General features: G+C 40.2%; 18 non-coding genes across 18 annotated transcripts; all 18 read left to right on the plus strand.

Annotated features, from left to right (window-relative positions):
- Window positions 1–571: 571 nt before the first annotated feature.
- Window positions 572–643, plus strand: trnah-gug (transfer RNA histidin (anticodon GUG)). The gene has a single exon. It is a non-coding gene; the product is annotated as a tRNA-His (tRNA).
- Window positions 644–953: 310 nt separating this feature from the next.
- On the plus strand, window positions 954–1,025 carry trnag-ucc (transfer RNA glycine (anticodon UCC)). The gene has a single exon. It is a non-coding gene; the product is annotated as a tRNA-Gly (tRNA).
- A 1,962-nt stretch (window positions 1,026–2,987) lies between these two features.
- trnah-gug (transfer RNA histidin (anticodon GUG)) lies at window positions 2,988–3,059 on the plus strand. The gene has a single exon. It is a non-coding gene; the product is annotated as a tRNA-His (tRNA).
- A 310-nt stretch (window positions 3,060–3,369) lies between these two features.
- Window positions 3,370–3,441, plus strand: trnag-ucc (transfer RNA glycine (anticodon UCC)). The gene has a single exon. It is a non-coding gene; the product is annotated as a tRNA-Gly (tRNA).
- Window positions 3,442–5,402: 1,961 nt separating this feature from the next.
- On the plus strand, window positions 5,403–5,474 carry trnah-gug (transfer RNA histidin (anticodon GUG)). The gene has a single exon. It is a non-coding gene; the product is annotated as a tRNA-His (tRNA).
- Window positions 5,475–5,784: 310 nt separating this feature from the next.
- Window positions 5,785–5,856, plus strand: trnag-ucc (transfer RNA glycine (anticodon UCC)). The gene has a single exon. It is a non-coding gene; the product is annotated as a tRNA-Gly (tRNA).
- Window positions 5,857–7,818: 1,962 nt separating this feature from the next.
- Window positions 7,819–7,890, plus strand: trnah-gug (transfer RNA histidin (anticodon GUG)). Its single transcript has one exon. It is a non-coding gene; the product is annotated as a tRNA-His (tRNA).
- Window positions 7,891–8,200: 310 nt separating this feature from the next.
- trnag-ucc (transfer RNA glycine (anticodon UCC)) lies at window positions 8,201–8,272 on the plus strand. The gene has a single exon. It is a non-coding gene; the product is annotated as a tRNA-Gly (tRNA).
- Window positions 8,273–10,234: 1,962 nt separating this feature from the next.
- Window positions 10,235–10,306, plus strand: trnah-gug (transfer RNA histidin (anticodon GUG)). Its single transcript has one exon. It is a non-coding gene; the product is annotated as a tRNA-His (tRNA).
- A 310-nt stretch (window positions 10,307–10,616) lies between these two features.
- Window positions 10,617–10,688, plus strand: trnag-ucc (transfer RNA glycine (anticodon UCC)). Its single transcript has one exon. It is a non-coding gene; the product is annotated as a tRNA-Gly (tRNA).
- Window positions 10,689–12,650: 1,962 nt separating this feature from the next.
- On the plus strand, window positions 12,651–12,722 carry trnah-gug (transfer RNA histidin (anticodon GUG)). The gene has a single exon. It is a non-coding gene; the product is annotated as a tRNA-His (tRNA).
- Window positions 12,723–13,032: 310 nt separating this feature from the next.
- On the plus strand, window positions 13,033–13,105 carry trnag-ucc (transfer RNA glycine (anticodon UCC)). The gene has a single exon. It is a non-coding gene; the product is annotated as a tRNA-Gly (tRNA).
- A 1,963-nt stretch (window positions 13,106–15,068) lies between these two features.
- On the plus strand, window positions 15,069–15,140 carry trnah-gug (transfer RNA histidin (anticodon GUG)). The gene has a single exon. It is a non-coding gene; the product is annotated as a tRNA-His (tRNA).
- Window positions 15,141–15,450: 310 nt separating this feature from the next.
- trnag-ucc (transfer RNA glycine (anticodon UCC)) lies at window positions 15,451–15,522 on the plus strand. Its single transcript has one exon. It is a non-coding gene; the product is annotated as a tRNA-Gly (tRNA).
- Window positions 15,523–17,484: 1,962 nt separating this feature from the next.
- trnah-gug (transfer RNA histidin (anticodon GUG)) lies at window positions 17,485–17,556 on the plus strand. Its single transcript has one exon. It is a non-coding gene; the product is annotated as a tRNA-His (tRNA).
- A 310-nt stretch (window positions 17,557–17,866) lies between these two features.
- On the plus strand, window positions 17,867–17,938 carry trnag-ucc (transfer RNA glycine (anticodon UCC)). The gene has a single exon. It is a non-coding gene; the product is annotated as a tRNA-Gly (tRNA).
- A 1,962-nt stretch (window positions 17,939–19,900) lies between these two features.
- On the plus strand, window positions 19,901–19,972 carry trnah-gug (transfer RNA histidin (anticodon GUG)). The gene has a single exon. It is a non-coding gene; the product is annotated as a tRNA-His (tRNA).
- A 310-nt stretch (window positions 19,973–20,282) lies between these two features.
- trnag-ucc (transfer RNA glycine (anticodon UCC)) lies at window positions 20,283–20,354 on the plus strand. Its single transcript has one exon. It is a non-coding gene; the product is annotated as a tRNA-Gly (tRNA).
- The last annotated feature ends 1,672 nt before the right edge of the window (window positions 20,355–22,026 follow it).

The following is a 22,026-nucleotide window of genomic DNA, read 5'->3' on the forward strand; positions in this document are numbered from 1 at the left end:
TATTGTTTACATTGTTGTTAATGTGCTTGAGATTTTGAAAACAATTATTAATTAAAACTTGTAAAGATTATTTTTGGAGTATGATTGCTTGATTTCTCCTGGATAAAGGAGTTTGTGCGGGAACCAACCGCTCGAGGTCCTTGTCCTCAATAAACACACGGTGGCGTAGTGAAAATAACATAAATTTCGCTATCTGTATATAAAGACCTGCTACACTTCAATACTACTGCCGCTACTCGGACACCACACACGGAATCATTGTAAACACACCGCCATAGCACAGGCTGCCGACCAGCCATACCGCCGCCGTCACGAGAGCCTCCCGTTCCCTTACATCCTGCTTCCTATTCCGCTCCCCCTTGTCTTTAAAACCAGCCTTTGAAATGAGCCAGGTAAAGGGGAATCATCCTCTGATTGGCGCAGGGAAAGAAACGAAAGATTCTAAAAATGAAAGTAGCCTAATTAAAACAATAAAACAAAACACATAGCAGCGACCTGCTGCAATTGTTCTGCCGTGTGTGTAGCACGGAGTGCCCAGCTGACAAAACAAACACGAGCTTCTCGGCAGTTCGCCGTGATCGTATAGTGGTTAGTACTTTGCGTTGTGGCCGCAACAACCCCGGTTCGAATCCGGGTCACGGCAGGTGCAATCCTCACACGGCAGAGAAGCTTGTTCTTTTTTTTCACACGCCATCTTCATGGCATGCACCTTTTTGAAAGAAAATAGAATACAATAATTGCTTCATCGTGTTAGTACAGGCATGATGCACACCAGCCTGCTGTGTATGAAATAATAATTACAGAAATAATCAATCTATAAACACCATAAAAATCTCCCACAAACACCAGTCGCTGTATTAACGCTTATCGAGTAGAGGCAAGACGGGACCTGTCCCAGCAGCCAACGTTGCAGTGGCTTAATTCAATCTTTGAAGGTGATTTTGAGAACGGAGGCGTTGGTGGTATAGTGGTGAGCATAGCTGCCTTCCAAGCAGTTGACCCGGGTTCGATTCCCGGCCAACGCAAGTCTTTTTTGAACTTTTTCATTTAACATTGGAATAAAGCGTAATACATTCCCCAACTAATTTGCCTTACTGGTTAATAGTCTTAAAAGCATAACTTTGAAAGTATCACTGTGAGTTATAATGATCTGTGAGGTGATATTAGTCACTACATTAAGCCCCATCAAACGAATGTGTTCATTTGGAATCATGCATTGATAATGCGTTGTCGGGAAAACTGCAAATATGTATGGAAGCGTGAGTTGAATGATTAATCACATTCTAAGGATTGATATGGTCCTGTTGTTCGTCCTGCCACATAACAATGGCGTTGCAGTTACATGCGCTGCAAAATCAAATATTTAAAATTAAACAACCATCTGATAAAACTTACTGCAGCCGGATTGTTTTAGACACACATGGGCGCATGAAAAAAATGAAACATATGTTACCAAAATAGTCATTTGCTGTATGATGTACAGCAACTGTGAAATGAATGGTTTTATAATCTGTTATGTGAGACTTCTGTTGAATTTTTAAGCATTTGATTCCCTGTGTACACAAAGATGGCAGTCCTGATTTAACGAGTGGGCAAGCAGAGCTCTCGGTGACTGATTTGTCAGTCTTTTTCAGTCACGTCATTGAGCGCCTTCCCGGCAATGCATCGTAATTAGAAAAGTGGAATGCAAGATATTGAACACGGACACATCCGGGATTTGAACCCGGGAACTCGCGCACCCGAAGCAAGAATCATACCCCTAGATTAAACAGCCAAATGCTGGCGGCGATTTGGTTCCACGAGCTTCCAAAGAAGCGTAGACCTAGATGCTCTGTATTGAGGAATTTGTGTCACCTTGCTGTGTGCCTGTTAGGGGCAGTCTGATTTGCTTTACCTGGCGGCTAGCATTTCTATGGGCATCGAGAGGTGGTCGCTATAAATGAGGAAACTTGTTAAGATAGGATTTAGTTTCGATATGCATACATAAAAAATAAACAAAACAAAACTGTGTTTCGTTGTTTTGCAAAGGGATGCACTGCAATTTGTTATATTTTATTTTATTCTTGCGAGCACGCAGCTGTTTTATATATTCATTTTAAATAGATTGGGGGAAATTGGTACTGTGTACTTTACAAATGTAATCTAGATTGTAACGAGACCATTCAAGTGCTGACGTTGTTGTCTACTTTGTATGTACCACAAAAAGAACAGATTTGCTGAACTGGTTAATTAACCTTACTATAAAAAACTGATAGATCCAAGTATTTTATATAAACTGCAATACTATAATATGTGGTAACTAGTTGAATTAACTTCACTATAAGAAACTGCTAGATTAAGAGTTTGTTTAATTGTATCATCTCTATATGTACCTACTAGACAATTGTTAGATGGTGAAGTGAAAGTGGAATTGTCATATTGTTTACATTGTTGTTAATGTGCTTGAGATTTTGAAAACAATTATTAATTAAAACTTGTAAAGATTATTTTTGGAGTATGATTGCTTGATTTCTCCTGGATAAAAGAGTTTGTGCGGGAACCAACCACTCGAGGTCCTTGTCCTCAATAAACACACGGTGGCGTAGTGAAAATAACATAAATTTCGCTATCTGTATATAAAGACCTGCTACACTTCAATACTACTGCCGCTACTCGGACACCACACACGGAATCATTGTAAACACACCGCCATAGCACAGGCTGCCGACCAGCCATACCGCCGCCGTCACGAGAGCCTCCCGTTCCCTTACATCCTGCTTCCTATTCCGCTCCCCCTTGTCTTTTAAACCAGCCTTTGAAATGAGCCAGGTAAAGGGGAATCATCCTCTGATTGGCGCAGGGAAAGAAACGAAAGATTCTAAAAATGAAAGTAGCCTAATTAAAACAATAAAACAAAACACATAGCAGCGACCTGCTGCAATTGTTCTGCCGTGTGTGTAGCACGGAGTGCCCAGCTGACAAAACAAACACGAGCTTCTCGGCAGTTCGCCGTGATCGTATAGTGGTTAGTACTTTGCGTTGTGGCCGCAACAACCCCGGTTCGAATCCGGGTCACGGCAGGTGCAATCCTCACACGGCAGAGAAGCTTGTTCTTTTTTTTCACACGCCATCTTCATGGCATGCACCTTTTTGAAAGAAAATAGAATACAATAATTGCTTCATCGTGTTAGTACAGGCATGATGCACACCAGCCTGCTGTGTATGAAATAATAATTACAGAAATAATCAATCTATAAACACCATAAAAATCTCCCACAAACACCAGTCGCTGTATTAACGCTTATCGAGTAGAGGCAAGACGGGACCTGTCCCAGCAGCCAACGTTGCAGTGGCTTAATTCAATCTTTGAAGGTGATTTTGAGAACGGAGGAGTTGGTGGTATAGTGGTGAGCATAGCTGCCTTCCAAGCAGTTGACCCGGGTTCGATTCCCGGCCAACGCAAGTCTTTTTTGAACTTTTTCATTTAACATTGGAATAAAGCGTAATACATTCCCCAACTAATTTGCCTTACTGGTTAATAGTCTTAAAAGCATAACTTTGAAAGTATCACTGTGAGTTATAATGATCTGTGAGGTGATATTAGTCACTACATTAAGCCCCATCAAACGAATGTGTTCATTTGGAATCATGCATTGATAATGCGTTGTCGGGAAAACTGCAAATATGTATGGAAGCGTGAGTTGAATGATTAATCACATTCTAAGGATTGATATGGTCCTGTTGTTCGTCCTGCCACATAACAATGGCGTTGCAGTTACATGCGCTGCAAAATCAAATATTTAAAATTAAACAACCATCTGATAAAACTTACTGCAGCCGGATTGTTTTAGACACACATGGGCGCATGAAAAAAATGAAACATATGTTACCAAAATAGTCATTTGCTGTATGATGTACAGCAACTGTGAAATGAATGGTTTTATAATCTGTTATGTGAGACTTCTGTTGAATTTTTAAGCATTTGATTCCCTGTGTACACAAAGATGGAAGTCCTGATTTAACGAGTGGGCAAGCAGAGCTCTCGGTGACTGATTTTTCAGTCTTTTTCAGTCACGTCATTGAGCGCCTTCCCGGCAATGCATCGTAATTAGAAAAGTGGAATGCAAGATATTGAACACGGACACATCCGGGATTTGAACCCGGGAACTCGCGCACCCGAAGCAAGAATCATACCCCTAGATTAAACAGCCAAATGCTGGCGGCGATTTGGTTCCACGAGCTTCCAAAGAAGCGTAGACCTAGATGCTCTGTATTGAGGAATTTATGTCACCTTGCTGTGTGCCTGTTAGGGGCAGTCTGATTTGCTTTACCTGGCGGCTAGCATTTCTATGGGCATCGAGAGGTGGTCGCTATAAATGAGGAAACTTGTTAAGATAGGATTTAGTTTCGATATGCATACATAAAAAATAAACAAAACAAAACTGTGTTTCGTTGTTTTGCAAAGGGATGCACTGCAATTTGTTATATTTTATTTTATTCTTGCGAGCACGCAGCTGTTTTATATATTCATTTTAAATAGATTGGGGGAAATTGGTACTGTGTACTTTAAAATGTAATCTAGATTGTAACGAGACCATTCAAGTGCTGACGTTGTTGTCTACTTTGTATGTACCACAAAAAGAACAGATTTGCTGAACTGGTTAATTAACCTTACTATAAAAAACTGATAGATCCAAGTATTTTATATAAACTGCAATACTATAATATGTGGTAACTAGTTGAATTAACTTCACTATAAGAAACTGCTAGATTAAGAGTTTGTTTAATTGTATCATCTCTATATGTACCTACTAGACAATTGTTAGATGGTGAAGTGAAAGTGGAATTGTCATATTGTTTACATTGTTGTTAATGTGCTTGAGATTTTGAAAACAATTATTAATTAAAACTTGTAAAGATTATTTTTGGAGTATGATTGCTTGATTTCTCCTGGATAAAAGAGTTTGTGCGGGAACCAACCACTCGAGGTCCTTGTCCTCAATAAACACACGGTGGCGTAGTGAAAATAACATAAATTTCGCTATCTGTATGTAAAGACCTGCTACACTTCAATACTACTGCCGCTACTCGGACACCACACACGGAATCATTGTAAACACACCGCCATAGCACAGGCTGCCGACCAGCCATACCGCCGCCGTCACGAGAGCCTCCCGTTCCCTTACATCCTGCTTCCTATTCCGCTCCCCCTTGTCTTTTAAACCAGCCTTTGAAATGAGCCAGGTAAAGGGGAATCATCCTCTGATTGGCGCAGGGAAAGAAACGAAAGATTCTAAAAATGAAAGTAGCCTAATTAAAACAATAAAACAAAACACATAGCAGCGACCTGCTGCAATTGTTCTGCCGTGTGTGTAGCACGGAGTGCCCAGCTGACAAAACAAACACGAGCTTCTCGGTAGTTCGCCGTGATCGTATAGTGGTTAGTACTTTGCGTTGTGGCCGCAACAACCCCGGTTCGAATCCGGGTCACGGCAGGTGCAATCCTCACACGGCAGAGAAGCTTGTTCTTTTTTTTCACACGCCATCTTCATGGCATGCACCTTTTTGAAAGAAAATAGAATACAATAATTGCTTCATCGTGTTAGTACAGGCATGATGCACACCAGCCTGCTGTGTATGAAATAATAATTACAGAAATAATCAATCTATAAACACCATAAAAATCTCCCACAAACACCAGTCGCTGTATTAACGCTTATCGAGTAGAGGCAAGACGGGACCTGTCCCAGCAGCCAACGTTACAGTGGCTTAATTCAATCTTTGAAGGTGATTTTGAGAACGGAGGCGTTGGTGGTATAGTGGTGAGCATAGCTGCCTTCCAAGCAGTTGACCCGGGTTCGATTCCCGGCCAACGCAAGTCTTTTTTGAACTTTTTCATTTAACATTGGAATAAAGCGTAATACATTCCCCAACTAATTTGCCTTACTGGTTAATAGTCTTAAAAGCATAACTTTGAAAGTATCACTGTGAGTTATAATGATCTGTGAGGTGATATTAGTCACTACATTAAGCCCCATCAAACGAATGTGTTCATTTGGAATCATGCATTGATAATGCGTTGTCGGGAAAACTGCAAATATGTATGGAAGCGTGAGTTGAATGATTAATCACATTCTAAGGATTGATATGGTCCTGTTGTTCGTCCTGCCACATAACAATGGCGTTGCAGTTACATGCGCTGCAAAATCAAATATTTAAAATTAAACAACCATCTGATAAAACTTACTGCAGCCGGATTGTTTTAGACACACATGGGCGCATGAAAAAAATGAAACATATGTTACCAAAATAGTCATTTGCTGTATGATGTACAGCAACTGTGAAATGAATGGTTTTATAATCTGTTATGTGAGACTTCTGTTGAATTTTTAAGCATTTGATTCCCTGTGTACACAAAGATGGCAGTCCTGATTTAACGAGTGGGCAAGCAGAGCTCTCGGTGACTGATTTTTCAGTCTTTTTCAGTCACGTCATTGAGCGCCTTCCCGGCAATGCATCGTAATTAGAAAAGTGGAATGCAAGATATTGAACACGGACACATCCGGGATTTGAACCCGGGAACTCGCGCACCCGAAGCAAGAATCATACCCCTAGATTAAACAGCCAAATGCTGGCGGCGATTTGGTTCCACGAGCTTCCAAAGAAGCGTAGACCTAGATGCTCTGTATTGAGGAATTTGTGTCACCTTGCTGTGTGCCTGTTAGGGGCAGTCTGATTTGCTTTACCTGGCGGCTAGCATTTCTATGGGCATCGAGAGGTGGTCGCTATAAATGAGGAAACTTGTTAAGATAGGATTTAGTTTCGATATGCATACATAAAAAATAAACAAAACAAAACTGTGTTTCGTTGTTTTGCAAAGGGATGCACTGCAATTTGTTATATTTTATTTTATTCTTGCGAGCACGCAGCTGTTTTATATATTCATTTTAAATAGATTGGGGGAAATTGGTACTGTGTACTTTACAAATGTAATCTAGATTGTAACGAGACCATTCAAGTGCTGACGTTGTTGTCTACTTTGTATGTACCACAAAAAGAACAGATTTGCTGAACTGGTTAATTAACCTTACTATAAAAAACTGATAGATCCAAGTATTTTATATAAACTGCAATACTATAATATGTGGTAACTAGTTGAATTAACTTCACTATAAGAAACTGCTAGATTAAGAGTTTGTTTAATTGTATCATCTCTATATGTATCTACTAGACAATTGTTAGATGGTGAAGTGAAAGTGGAATTGTCATATTGTTTACATTGTTGTTAATGTGCTTGAGATTTTGAAAACAATTATTAATTAAAACTTGTAAAGATTATTTTTGGAGTATGATTGCTTGATTTCTCCTGGATAAAAGAGTTTGTGCGGGAACCAACCACTCGAGGTCCTTGTCCTCAATAAACACACGGTGGCGTAGTGAAAATAACATAAATTTCGCTATCTGTATATAAAGACCTGCTACACTTCAATACTACTGCCGCTACTCGGACACCACACACGGAATCATTGTAAACACACCGCCATAGCACAGGCTGCCGACCAGCCATACCGCCGCCGTCACGAGAGCCTCCCGTTCCCTTACATCCTGCTTCCTATTCCGCTCCCCCTTGTCTTTAAAACCAGCCTTTGAAATGAGCCAGGTAAAGGGGAATCATCCTCTGATTGGCGCAGGGAAAGAAACGAAAGATTCTAAAAATGAAAGTAGCCTAATTAAAACAATAAAACAAAACACATAGCAGCGACCTGCTGCAATTGTTCTGCCGTGTGTGTAGCACGGAGTGCCCAGCTGACAAAACAAACACGAGCTTCTCGGTAGTTCGCCGTGATCGTATAGTGGTTAGTACTTTGCGTTGTGGCCGCAACAACCCCGGTTCGAATCCGGGTCACGGCAGGTGCAATCCTCACACGGCAGAGAAGCTTGTTCTTTTTTTTCACACGCCATCTTCATGGCATGCACCTTTTTGAAAGAAAATAGAATACAATAATTGCTTCATCGTGTTAGTACAGGCATGATGCACACCAGCCTGCTGTGTATTAAATAATAATTACAGAAATAATCAATCTATAAACACCATAAAAATCTCCCACAAACACCAGTCGCTGTATTAACGCTTATCGAGTAGAGGCAAGACGGGACCTGTCCCAGCAGCCAACGTTACAGTGGCTTAATTCAATCTTTGAAGGTGATTTTGAGAACGGAGGCGTTGGTGGTATAGTGGTGAGCATAGCTGCCTTCCAAGCAGTTGACCCGGGTTCGATTCCCGGCCAACGCAAGTCTTTTTTGAACTTTTTCATTTAACATTGGAATAAAGCGTAATACATTCCCCAACTAATTTGCCTTACTGGTTAATAGTCTTAAAAGCATAACTTTGAAAGTATCACTGTGAGTTATAATGATCTGTGAGGTGATATTAGTCACTACATTAAGCCCCATCAAACGAATGTGTTCATTTGGAATCATGCATTGATAATGCGTTGTCGGGAAAACTGCAAATATGTATGGAAGCGTGAGTTGAATGATTAATCACATTCTAAGGATTGATATGGTCCTGTTGTTCGTCCTGCCACATAACAATGGCGTTGCAGTTACATGCGCTGCAAAATCAAATATTTAAAATTAAACAACCATCTGATAAAACTTACTGCAGCCGGATTGTTTTAGACACACATGGGCGCATGAAAAAAATGAAACATATGTTACCAAAATAGTCATTTGCTGTATGATGTACAGCAACTGTGAAATGAATGGTTTTATAATCTGTTATGTGAGACTTCTGTTGAATTTTTAAGCATTTGATTCCCTGTGTACACAAAGATGGCAGTCCTGATTTAACGAGTGGGCAAGCAGAGCTCTCGGTGACTGATTTTTCAGTCTTTTTCAGTCACGTCATTGAGCGCCTTCCCGGCAATGCATCGTAATTAGAAAAGTGGAATGCAAGATATTGAACACGGACACATCCGGGATTTGAACCCGGGAACTCGCGCACCCGAAGCAAGAATCATACCCCTAGATTAAACAGCCAAATGCTGGCGGCGATTTGGTTCCACGAGCTTCCAAAGAAGCGTAGACCTAGATGCTCTGTATTGAGGAATTTGTGTCACCTTGCTGTGTGCCTGTTAGGGGCAGTCTGATTTGCTTTACCTGGCGGCTAGCATTTCTATGGGCATCGAGAGGTGGTCGCTATAAATGAGGAAACTTGTTAAGATAGGATTTAGTTTCGATATGCATACATAAAAAATAAACAAAACAAAACTGTGTTTCGTTGTTTTGCAAAGGGATGCACTGCAATTTGTTATATTTTATTTTATTCTTGCGAGCACGCAGCTGTTTTATATATTCATTTTAAATAGATTGGGGGAAATTGGTACTGTGTACTTTACAAATGTAATCTAGATTGTAACGAGACCATTCAAGTGCTGACGTTGTTGTCTACTTTGTATGTACCACAAAAAGAACAGATTTGCTGAACTGGTTAATTAACCTTACTATAAAAAACTGATAGATCCAAGTATTTTATATAAACTGCAATACTATAATATGTGGTAACTAGTTGAATTAACTTCACTATAAGAAACTGCTAGATTAAGAGTTTGTTTAATTGTATCATCTCTATATGTATCTACTAGACAATTGTTAGATGGTGAAGTGAAAGTGGAATTGTCATATTGTTTACATTGTTGTTAATGTGCTTGAGATTTTGAAAACAATTATTAATTAAAACTTGTAAAGATTATTTTTGGAGTATGATTGCTTGATTTCTCCTGGATAAAAGAGTTTGTGCGGGAACCAACCACTCGAGGTCCTTGTCCTCAATAAACACACGGTGGCGTAGTGAAAATAACATAAATTTCGCTATCTGTATATAAAGACCTGCTACACTTCAATACTACTGCCGCTACTCGGACACCACACACGGAATCATTGTAAACACACCGCCATAGCACAGGCTGCCGACCAGCCATACCGCCGCCGTCACGAGAGCCTCCCGTTCCCTTACATCCTGCTTCCTATTCCGCTCCCCCTTGTCTTTAAAACCAGCCTTTGAAATGAGCCAGGTAAAGGGGAATCATCCTCTGATTGGCGCAGGGAAAGAAACGAAAGATTCTAAAAATGAAAGTAGCCTAATTAAAACAATAAAACAAAACACATAGCAGCGACCTGCTGCAATTGTTCTGCCGTGTGTGTAGCACGGAGTGCCCAGCTGACAAAACAAACACGAGCTTCTCGGTAGTTCGCCGTGATCGTATAGTGGTTAGTACTTTGCGTTGTGGCCGCAACAACCCCGGTTCGAATCCGGGTCACGGCAGGTGCAATCCTCACACGGCAGAGAAGCTTGTTCTTTTTTTTCACACGCCATCTTCATGGCATGCACCTTTTTGAAAGAAAATAGAATACAATAATTGCTTCATCGTGTTAGTACAGGCATGATGCACACCAGCCTGCTGTGTATTAAATAATAATTACAGAAATAATCAATCTATAAACACCATAAAAATCTCCCACAAACACCAGTCGCTGTATTAACGCTTATCGAGTAGAGGCAAGACGGGACCTGTCCCAGCAGCCAACGTTACAGTGGCTTAATTCAATCTTTGAAGGTGATTTTGAGAACGGAGGCGTTGGTGGTATAGTGGTGAGCATAGCTGCCTTCCAAGCAGTTGACCCGGGTTCGATTCCCGGCCAACGCAAGTCTTTTTTGAACTTTTTCATTTAACATTGGAATAAAGCGTAATACATTCCCCAACTAATTTGCCTTACTGGTTAATAGTCTTAAAAGCATAACTTTGAAAGTATCACTGTGAGTTATAATGATCTGTGAGGTGATATTAGTCACTACATTAAGCCCCATCAAACGAATGTGTTCATTTGGAATCATGCATTGATAATGCGTTGTCGGGAAAACTGCAAATATGTATGGAAGCGTGAGTTGAATGATTAATCACATTCTAAGGATTGATATGGTCCTGTTGTTCGTCCTGCCACATAACAATGGCGTTGCAGTTACATGCGCTGCAAAATCAAATATTTAAAATTAAACAACCATCTGATAAAACTTACTGCAGCCGGATTGTTTTAGACACACATGGGCGCATGAAAAAAATGAAACATATGTTACCAAAATAGTCATTTGCTGTATGATGTACAGCAACTGTGAAATGAATGGTTTTATAATCTGTTATGTGAGACTTCTGTTGAATTTTTAAGCATTTGATTCCCTGTGTACACAAAGATGGCAGTCCTGATTTAACGAGTGGGCAAGCAGAGCTCTCGGTGACTGATTTTTCAGTCTTTTTCAGTCACGTCATTGAGCGCCTTCCCGGCAATGCATCGTAATTAGAAAAGTGGAATGCAAGATATTGAACACGGACACATCCGGGATTTGAACCCGGGAACTCGCGCACCCGAAGCAAGAATCATACCCCTAGATTAAACAGCCAAATGCTGGCGGCGATTTGGTTCCACGAGCTTCCAAAGAAGCGTAGACCTAGATGCTCTGTATTGAGGAATTAGTGTCACCTTGCTGTGTGCCTGTTAGGGGCAGTCTGATTTGCTTTACCTGGCGGCTAGCATTTCTATGGGCATCGAGAGGTGGTCGCTATAAATGAGGAAACTTGTTAAGATAGGATTTAGTTTCGATATGCATACATAAAAAATAAACAAAACAAAACTGTGTTTCGTTGTTTTGCAAAGGGATGCACTGCAATTTGTTATATTTTATTTTATTCTTGCGAGCACGCAGCTGTTTTATATATTCATTTTAAATAGATTGGGGGAAATTGGTACTGTGTACTTTACAAATGTAATCTAGATTGTAACGAGACCATTCAAGTGCTGACGTTGTTGTCTACTTTGTATGTACCACAAAAAGAACAGATTTGCTGAACTGGTTAATTAACCTTACTATAAAAAACTGATAGATCCAAGTATTTTATATAAACTGCAATACTATAATATGTGGTAACTAGTTGAATTAACTTCACTATAAGAAACTGCTAGATTAAGAGTTTGTTTAATTGTATCATCTCTATATGTACCTACTAGACAATTGTTAGATGGTGAAGTGAAAGTGGAATTGTCATATTGTTTACATTGTTGTTAATGTGCTTGAGATTTTGAAAACAATTATTAATTAAAACTTGTAAAGATTATTTTTGGAGTATGATTGCTTGATTTCTCCTGGATAAAAGAGTTTGTGCGGGAACCAACCACTCGAGGTCCTTGTCCTCAATAAACACACGGTGGCGTAGTGAAAATAACATAAATTTCGCTATCTGTATGTAAAGACCTGCTACACTTCAATACTACTGCCGCTACTCGGACACCACACACGGAATCATTGTAAACACACCGCCATAGCACAGGCTGCCGACCAGCCATACCGCCGCCGTCACGAGAGCCTCCCGTTCCCTTACATCCTGCTTCCTATTCCGCTCCCCCTTGTCTTTTAAACCAGCCTTTGAAATGAGCCAGGTAAAGGGGAATCATCCTCTGATTGGCGCAGGGAAAGAAACGAAAGATTCTAAAAATGAAAGTAGCCTAATTAAAACAATAAAACAAAACACATAGCAGCGACCTGCTGCAATTGTTCTGCCGTGTGTGTAGCACGGAGTGCCCAGCTGACAAAACAAACACGAGCTTCTCGGTAGTTCGCCGTGATCGTATAGTGGTTAGTACTTTGCGTTGTGGCCGCAACAACCCCGGTTCGAATCCGGGTCACGGCAGGTGCAATCCTCACACGGCAGAGAAGCTTGTTCTTTTTTTTTCACACGCCATCTTCATGGCATGCACCTTTTTGAAAGAAAATAGAATACAATAATTGCTTCATCGTGTTAGTACAGGCATGATGCACACCAGCCTGCTGTGTATGAAATAATAATTACAGAAATAATCAATCTATAAACACCATAAAAATCTCCCACAAACACCAGTCGCTGTATTAACGCTTATCGAGTAGAGGCAAGACGGGACCTGTCCCAGCAGCCAACGTTACAGTGGCTTAATTCAATCTTTGAAGGTGATTTTGAGAACGGAGCCGTTGGTGGTATAGTGGTGAGCATAGCTGCCTTCCAAGCAGTTGACCCGGGTTCGATTCCCGGCCAACGCAAGTCTTTTTTGAACTTTTTCATTTAACATTGGAATAAAGCGTAATACATTCCCCAACTAATTTGCCTTACTGGTTAATAGTCTTAAAAGCATAACTTTGAAAGTATCACTGTGAGTTATAATGATCTGTGAGGTGATATTAGTCACTACATTAAGCCCCATCAAACGAATGTGTTCATTTGGAATCATGCATTGATAATGCGTTGTCGGGAAAACTGCAAATATGTATGGAAGCGTGAGTTGAATGATTAATCACATTCTAAGGATTGATATGGTCCTGTTGTTCGTCCTGCCACATAACAATGGCGTTGCAGTTACATGCGCTGCAAAATCAAATATTTAAAATTAAACAACCATCTGATAAAACTTACTGCAGCCGGATTGTTTTAGACACACATGGGCGCATGAAAAAAATGAAACATATGTTACCAAAATAGTCATTTGCTGTATGATGTACAGCAACTGTGAAATGAATGGTTTTATAATCTGTTATGTGAGACTTCTGTTGAATTTTTAAGCATTTGATTCCCTGTGTACACAAAGATGGCAGTCCTGATTTAACGAGTGGGCAAGCAGAGCTCTCGGTGACTGATTTTTCAGTCTTTTTCAGTCACGTGATTGAGCGCCTTCCCGACAATGCATCGTAATTAGAAAAGTGTAATGCAAGATATTGAACACGGACACATCCGGGATTTGAACCCGGGAACTCGCGCACCCGAAGCAAGAATCATACCCCTAGATTAAACAGCCAAATGCTGGCGGCGATTTGGTTCCACGAGCTTCCAAAGAAGCGTAGACCTAGATGCTCTGTATTGAGGAATTAGTGTCACCTTGCTGTGTGCCTGTTAGGGGCAGTCTGATTTGCTTTACCTGGCGGCTAGCATTTCTATGGGCATCGAGAGGTGGTCGCTATAAATGAGGAAACTTGTTAAGATAGGATTTAGTTTCGATATGCATACATAAAAAATAAACAAAACAAAACTGTGTTTCGTTGTTTTGCAAAGGGATGCACTGCAATTTGTTATATTTTATTTTATTCTTGCGAGCACGCAGCTGTTTTATATATTCATTTTAAATAGATTGGGGGAAATTGGTACTGTGTACTTTACAAATATAATCTAGATTGTAACGAGACCATTCAAGTGCTGACGTTGTTGTCTACTTTGTATGTACCACAAAAAGAACAGATTTGCTGAACTGGTTAATTAACCTTACTGTTAAAAAACTGATAGATCCAAGTATTTTATATAAACTGCAATACTATAATATGTGGTAACTAGTTGAATTAACTTCACTATAAGAAACTGCTAGATTAAGAGTTTGTTTAATTGTATCATCTCTATATGTATCTAGTAGACAATTGTTAGATGGTGAAGTGAAAGTGGAATTGTCATATTGTTTACATTGTTGTTAATGTGCTTGAGATTTTGAAAACAATTATTAATTAAAACTTGTAAAGATTATTTTTGGAGTATGATTGCTTGATTTCTCCTGGATAAAGGAGTTTGTGCGGGAACCAACCGCTCGAGGTCCTTGTCCTCAATAAACACACGGTGGCGTAGTGAAAATAACATAAATTTCGCTATCTGTATATAAAGACCTGCTACACTTCAATACTACTGCCGCTACTCGGACACCACACACGGAATCATTGTAAACACACCGCCATAGCACAGGCTGCCGACCAGCCATACCGCCGCCGTCACGAGAGCCTCCCGTTCCCTTACATCCTGCTTCCTATTCCGCTCCCCCTTGTCTTTAAAACCAGCCTTTGAAATGAGCCAGGTAAAGGGGAATCATCCTCTGATTGGCGCAGGGAAAGAAACGAAAGATTCTAAAAATGAAAGTAGCCTAATTAAAACAATAAAACAACACACATAGCAGCGACCTGCTGCAATTGTTCTGCCGTGTGTGTAGCACGGAGTGCCCAGCTGACAAAACAAACACGAGCTTCTCGGCAGTTCGCCGTGATCGTATAGTGGTTAGTACTTTGCGTTGTGGCCGCAACAACCCCGGTTCGAATCCGGGTCACGGCAGGTGCAATCCTCACACGGCAGAGAAGCTTGTTCTTTTTTTTCACACGCCATCTTCATGGCATGCACCTTTTTGAAAGAAAATAGAATACAATAATTGCTTCATCGTGTTAGTACAGGCATGATGCACACCAGCCTGCTGTGTATGAAATAATAATTACAGAAATAATCAATCTATAAACACCATAAAAATCTCCCACAAACACCAGTCGCTGTATTAACGCTTATCGAGTAGAGGCAAGACGGGACCTGTCCCAGCAGCCAACGTTGCAGTGGCTTAATTCAATCTTTGAAGGTGATTTTGAGAACGGAGGCGTTGGTGGTATAGTGGTGAGCATAGCTGCCTTCCAAGCAGTTGACCCGGGTTCGATTCCCGGCCAACGCAAGTCTTTTTTGAACTTTTTCATTTAACATTGGAATAAAGCGTAATACATTCCCCAACTAATTTGCCTTACTGGTTAATAGTCTTAAAAGCATAACTTTGAAAGTATCACTGTGAGTTATAATGATCTGTGAGGTGATATTAGTCACTACATTAAGCCCCATCAAACGAATGTGTTCATTTGGAATCATGCATTGATAATGCGTTGTCGGGAAAACTGCAAATATGTATGGAAGCGTGAGTTGAATGATTAATCACATTCTAAGGATTGATATGGTCCTGTTGTTCGTCCTGCCACATAACAATGGCGTTGCAGTTACATGCGCTGCAAAATCAAATATTTAAAATTAAACAACCATCTGATAAAACTTACTGCAGCCGGATTGTTTTAGACACACATGGGCGCATGAAAAAAATGAAACATATGTTACCAAAATAGTCATTTGCTGTATGATGTACAGCAACTGTGAAATGAATGGTTTTATAATCTGTTATGTGAGACTTCTGTTGAATTTTTAAGCATTTGATTCCCTGTGTACACAAAGATGGCAGTCCTGATTTAACGAGTGGGCAAGCAGAGCTCTCGGTGACTGATTTGTCAGTCTTTTTCAGTCACGTGATTGAGCGCCTTCCCGGCAATGCATCGTAATTAGAAAAGTGGAATGCAAGATATTGAACACGGACACATCCGGGATTTGAACCCGGGAACTCGCGCACCCGAAGCAAGAATCATACCCCTAGATTAAACAGCCAAATGCTGGCGGCGATTTGGTTCCACGAGCTTCCAAAGAAGCGTAGACCTAGATGCTCTGTATTGAGGAATTAGTGTCACCTTGCTGTGTGCCTGTTAGGGGCAGTCTGATTTGCTTTACCTGGCGGCTAGCATTTCTATGGGCATCGAGAGGTGGTCGCTATAAATGAGGAAACTTGTTAAGATAGGATTTAGTTTCGATATGCATACATAAAAAATAAACAAAACAAAACTGTGTTTCGTTGTTTTGCAAAGGGATGCACTGCAATTTGTTATATTTTATTTTATTCTTGCGAGCACGCAGCTGTTTTATATATTCATTTTAAATAGATTGGGGGAAATTGGTACTGTGTACTTTACAAATGTAATCTAGATTGTAACGAGACCATTCAAGTGCTGACGTTGTTGTCTACTTTGTATGTACCACAAAAAGAACAGATTTGCTGAACTGGTTAATTAACCTTACTATAAAAAACTGATAGATCCAAGTATTTTATATAAACTGCAATACTATAATATGTGGTAACTAGTTGAATTAACTTCACTATAAGAAACTGCTAGATTAAGAGTTTGTTTAATTGTATCATCTCTATATGTACCTACTAGACAATTGTTAGATGGTGAAGTGAAAGTGGAATTGTCATATTGTTTACATTGTTGTTAATGTGCTTGAGATTTTGAAAACAATTATTAATTAAAACTTGTAAAGATTATTTTTGGAGTATGATTGCTTGATTTCTCCTGGATAAAAGAGTTTGTGCGGGAACCAACCACTCGAGGTCCTTGTCCTCAATAAACACACGGTGGCGTAGTGAAAATAACATAAATTTCGCTATCTGTATGTAAAGACCTGCTACACTTCAATACTACTGCCGCTACTCGGACACCACACACGGAATCATTGTAAACACACCGCCATAGCACAGGCTGCCGACCAGCCATACCGCCGCCGTCACGAGAGCCTCCCGTTCCCTTACATCCTGCTTCCTATTCCGCTCCCCCTTGTCTTTTAAACCAGCCTTTGAAATGAGCCAGGTAAAGGGGAATCATCCTCTGATTGGCGCAGGGAAAGAAACGAAAGATTCTAAAAATGAAAGTAGCCTAATTAAAACAATAAAACAAAACACATAGCAGCGACCTGCTGCAATTGTTCTGCCGTGTGTGTAGCACGGAGTGCCCAGCTGACAAAACAAACACGAGCTTCTCGGTAGTTCGCCGTGATCGTATAGTGGTTAGTACTTTGCGTTGTGGCCGCAACAACCCCGGTTCGAATCCGGGTCACGGCAGGTGCAATCCTCACACGGCAGAGAAGCTTGTTCTTTTTTTTCACACGCCATCTTCATGGCATGCACCTTTTTGAAAGAAAATAGAATACAATAATTGCTTCATCGTGTTAGTACAGGCATGATGCACACCAGCCTGCTGTGTATGAAATAATAATTACAGAAATAATCAATCTATAAACACCATAAAAATCTCCCACAAACACCAGTCGCTGTATTAACGCTTATCGAGTAGAGGCAAGACGGGACCTGTCCCAGCAGCCAACGTTACAGTGGCTTAATTCAATCTTTGAAGGTGATTTTGAGAACGGAGGCGTTGGTGGTATAGTGGTGAGCATAGCTGCCTTCCAAGCACTTGACCCGGGTTCGATTCCCGGCCAACGCAAGTCTTTTTTGAACTTTTTCATTTAACATTGGAATAAAGCGTAATACATTCCCCAACTAATTTGCCTTACTGGTTAATAGTCTTAAAAGCATAACTTTGAAAGTATCACTGTGAGTTATAATGATCTGTGAGGTGATATTAGTCACTACATTAAGCCCCATCAAACGAATGTGTTCATTTGGAATCATGCATTGATAATGCGTTGTCGGGAAAACTGCAAATATGTATGGAAGCGTGAGTTGAATGATTAATCACATTCTAAGGATTGATATGGTCCTGTTGTTCGTCCTGCCACATAACAATGGCGTTGCAGTTACATGCGCTGCAAAATCAAATATTTAAAATTAAACAACCATCTGATAAAACTTACTGCAGCCGGATTGTTTTAGACACACATGGGCGCATGAAAAAAATGAAACATATGTTACCAAAATAGTCATTTGCTGTATGATGTACAGCAACTGTGAAATGAATGGTTTTATAATCTGTTATGTGAGACTTCTGTTGAATTTTTAAGCATTTGATTCCCTGTGTACACAAAGATGGCAGTCCTGATTTAACGAGTGGGCAAGCAGAGCTCTCGGTGACTGATTTGTCAGTCTTTTTCAGTCACGTGATTGAGCGCCTTCCCGGCAATGCATCGTAATTAGAAAAGTGGAATGCAAGATATTGAACACGGACACATCCGGGATTTGAACCCGGGAACTCGCGCACCCGAAGCAAGAATCATACCCCTAGATTAAACAGCCAAATGCTGGCGGCGATTTGGTTCCACGAGCTTCCAAAGAAGCGTAGACCTAGATGCTCTGTATTGAGGAATTAGTGTCACCTTGCTGTGTGCCTGTTAGGGGCAGTCTGATTTGCTTTACCTGGCGGCTAGCATTTCTATGGGCATCGAGAGGTGGTCGCTATAAATGAGGAAACTTGTTAAGATAGGATTTAGTTTCGATATGCATACATAAAAAATAAACAAAACAAAACTGTGTTTCGTTGTTTTGCAAAGGGATGCACTGCAATTTGTTATATTTTATTTTATTCTTGCGAGCACGCAGCTGTTTTATATATTCATTTTAAATAGATTGGGGGAAATTGGTACTGTGTACTTTACAAATGTAATCTAGATTGTAACGAGACCATTCAAGTGCTGACGTTGTTGTCTACTTTGTATGTACCACAAAAAGAACAGATTTGCTGAACTGGTTAATTAACCTTACTATAAAAAACTGATAGATCCAAGTATTTTATATAAACTGCAATACTATAATATGTGGTAACTAGTTGAATTAACTTCACTATAAGAAACTGCTAGATTAAGAGTTTGTTTAATTGTATCATCTCTATATGTACCTACTAGACAATTGTTAGATGGTGATGTGAAAGTGGAATTGTCATATTGTTTACATTGTTGTTAATGTGCTTGAGATTTTGAAAACAATTATTAATTAAAACTTGTAAAGATTATTTTTGGAGTATGATTGCTTGATTTCTCCTGGATAAAAGAGTTTGTGCGGGAACCAACCACTCGAGGTCCTTCTCCTCAATAAACACACGGTGGCGTAGTGAAAATAACATAAATTTCGCTATCTGTATATAAAGACCTGCTACACTTCAATACTACTGCCGCTACTCGGACACCACACACGGAATCATTGTAAACACACCGCCATAGCACAGGCTGCCGACCAGCCATACCGCCGCCGTCACGAGAGCCTCCCATTCCCTTACATCCTGCTTCCTATTCCGCTCCCCCTTGTCTTTAAAACCAGCCTTTGAAATGAGCCAGGTAAAGGGGAATCATCCTCTGATTGGCGCAGGGAAAGAAACGAAAGATTCTAAAAATGAAAGTAGCCTAATTAAAACAATAAAACAAAACACATAGCAGCGACCTGCTGCAATTGTTCTGCCGTGTGTGTAGCACGGAGTGCCCAGCTGACAAAACAAACACGAGCTTCTCGGTAGTTCGCCGTGATCGTATAGTGGTTAGTACTTTGCGTTGTGGCCGCAACAACCCCGGTTCGAATCCGGGTCACGGCAGGTGCAATCCTCACACGGCAGAGAAGCTTGTTCTTTTTTTTCACACGGCATCTTCATGGCATGCACCTTTTTGAAAGAAAATAGAATACAATAATTGCTTCATCGTGTTAGTACAGGCATGATGCACACCAGCCTGCTGTGTACGAAATAATAATTACAGAAATAATCAATCTATAAACACCATAAAAATCTCCCACAAACACCAGTCGCTGTATTAACGCTTATCGAGTAGAGGCAAGACGGGACCTGTCCCAGCAGCCAACGTTACAGTGGCTTAATTCAATCTTTGAAGGTGATTTTGAGAACGGAGGCGTTGGTGGTATAGTGGTGAGCATAGCTGCCTTCCAAGCAGTTGACCCGGGTTCGATTCCCGGCCAACGCAAGTCTTTTTTGAACTTTTTCATTTAACATTGGAATAAAGCGTAATACATTCCCCAACTAATTTGCCTTACTGGTTAATAGTCTTAAAAGCATAACTTTGAAAGTATCACTGTGAGTTATAATGATCTGTGAGGTGATATTAGTCACTACATTAAGCCCCATCAAACGAATGTGTTCATTTGGAATCATGCATTGATAATGCGTTGTCGGGAAAACTGCAAATATGTATGGAAGCGTGAGTTGAATGATTAATCACATTCTAAGGATTGATATGGTCCTGTTGTTCGTCCTGCCACATAACAATGGCGTTGCAGTTACATGCGCTGCAAAATCAAATATTTAAAATTAAACAACCATCTGATAAAACTTACTGCAGCCGGATTGTTTTAGACACACATGGGCGCATGAAAAAAATCAAACATATGTTACCAAAATAGTCATTGCTGTATGATGTACAGCAACTGTGAAATGAATGGTTTTATAATCTGTTATGTGAGACTTCTGTTGAATTTTTAAGCATTTGATTCCCTGTGTACACAAAGATGGCAGTCCTGATTTAACGAGTGGGCAAGCAGAGCTCTCGGTGACTGATTTGTCAGTCTTTTTCAGTCACGTGATTGAGCGCCTTCCCGGCAATGCATCGTAATTAGAAAAGTGGAATGCAAGATATTGAACACGGACACATCCGGGATTTGAACCCGGGAACTCGCGCACCCGAAGCAAGAATCATACCCCTAGATTAAACAGCCAAATGCTGGCGGCGATTTGGTTCCACGAGCTTCCAAAGAAGCGTAGACCTAGATGCTCTGTATTGAGGAATTTGTGTCACCTTGCTGTGTGCCTGTTAGGGGCTGTCTGATTTGCTTTACCTGGAGGCTAGCATTTCTATGGGCATCGAGAGGTGGTCGCTATAAATGAGGAAACTTGTTAAGATAGGATTTAGTTTCGATATACATACATAAAAAATAAACAAAACAAAACTGTGTTTCGTTGTTTTGCAAAGGGATGCACTGCAATTTGTTATATTTTATTTTATTCTTGCGAGCACGCAGCTGTTTTATATATTCATTTTAAATAGATTGGGGGAAATTGGTACTGTGTACTTTACAAATGTAATCTAGATTGTAACGAGACCATTCAAGTGCTGACGTTGTTGTCTACTTTGTATGTACCACAAAAAGAACAGATTTGCTGAACTGGTTAATTAACCTTACTATAAAAAACTGATAGATCCAAGTATTTTATATAAACTGCAATACTATAATATGTGGTAACTAGTTGAATTAACTTCACTATAAGAAACTGCTAGATTAAGAGTTTGTTTAATTGTATCATCTCTATATGTACCTACTAGACAATTGTTAGATGGTGATGTGAAAGTGGAATTGTCATATTGTTTACATTGTTGTTAATGTGCTTGAGATTTTGAAAACAATTATTAATTAAAACTTGTAAAGATTATTTTTGGAGTATGATTGCTTGATTTCTCCTGGATAAAAGAGTTTGTGCGGGAACCAACCACTCGAGGTCCTTCTCCTCAATAAACACACGGTGGCGTAGTGAAAATAACATAAATTTCGCTATCTGTATATAAAGACCTGCTACACTTCAATACTACTGCCGCTACTCGGACACCACACACGGAATCATTGTAAACACACCGCCATAGCACA

The sequence above is a fragment of the Acipenser ruthenus genome, chromosome 48 (genome assembly GCF_902713425.1).
Source record: "Acipenser ruthenus chromosome 48, fAciRut3.2 maternal haplotype, whole genome shotgun sequence".
Classification (NCBI taxonomy): Eukaryota; Metazoa; Chordata; class Actinopteri; order Acipenseriformes; family Acipenseridae; genus Acipenser; species Acipenser ruthenus.